The 287-nt window shown below is 31.4% G+C and overlaps 1 protein-coding gene across 1 annotated transcript in view; it reads left to right on the top strand.

Moving 5' to 3' along the window:
* The window catches only part of LOC119594754 (E3 SUMO-protein ligase PIAS2-like), a gene marked incomplete in the record, with an annotated part of 27,168 nt that extends 26,945 nt beyond the window's left edge, over positions 1–223 (top strand). Inside the window, 1 exon segment of the mRNA XM_037943846.1 lies at positions 1–223.
* Positions 224–287: the final 64 nt, after the last annotated feature.

Below are 287 nucleotides of genomic sequence, written 5' to 3' on the forward strand. Positions count from 1 at the left end.
TAACATGACACAATTAGGTAAATTTTAATTTTTCTGTAATGCATTTACTGCCAGCAAGATAAACATTTTGTCTTCTACTTGAAATATCAAGTGCATCTATCTGTTCTGTTCTTGCCTCTAAGCTGTACAGATGTTAACCAAAGCAATTTGAAGAAATGTATATATATTGTGTATCAACTATGAATCTGAAGTATTTGTTTAAAAAAAAAGTTATGCTGCAGCTTCCATGTGTTTCATTGTATGATATATTTGTCTAAGCGTATCAGCCTGACCATGTAGTGAATGTG

The sequence above is a fragment of the Penaeus monodon genome, chromosome 34 (assembly GCF_015228065.2).
Source record: "Penaeus monodon isolate SGIC_2016 chromosome 34, NSTDA_Pmon_1, whole genome shotgun sequence".
NCBI classification, from domain to species: domain Eukaryota; kingdom Metazoa; phylum Arthropoda; class Malacostraca; order Decapoda; family Penaeidae; genus Penaeus; species Penaeus monodon.